The sequence below is a fragment of the Pinus tabuliformis genome, chromosome 7 (assembly GCF_031772625.1).
Source record: "Pinus tabuliformis cultivar Carrire ecotype Pingquan chromosome 7, CPIR1, whole genome shotgun sequence".
NCBI lineage: Eukaryota > Viridiplantae > Streptophyta > Pinopsida > Pinales > Pinaceae > Pinus > Pinus tabuliformis.
Window position 1 is genome coordinate 1,635,197,931 of NC_142293.1, and position 341 is coordinate 1,635,198,271.

A 341-nucleotide genomic window follows, 5' to 3' on the forward strand; every position below is an offset into this window, starting at 1 on the left:
ACCCGTCGCCGCACGTCGCACACCTGCCCGCATCCTGACTCGTCCGCACATGGTCACCTCTTTCATCCGGGCACGCAACAAGGGTCGCCCGCGCGCCTTCCGTCAGTGGCTCGCCCATCGTGCAGGTATCAAGGGGCGTGTGCCATCCCCAACACGGCGCGAGCGACATGGGAACCCCGCGTGTCACGCCCCCAGGCCTACAGTACTCTTTCAGCCGTACTTGGCGAGGTGCGGCACCACCGAACACTTTCTTTTCACCAATACTTATGTTCATGGACTACGCCTAACCATTAGTCTACTTAGTTTGTTTTTCGCAACCAAGTATTGTTATGTTTCCTTTA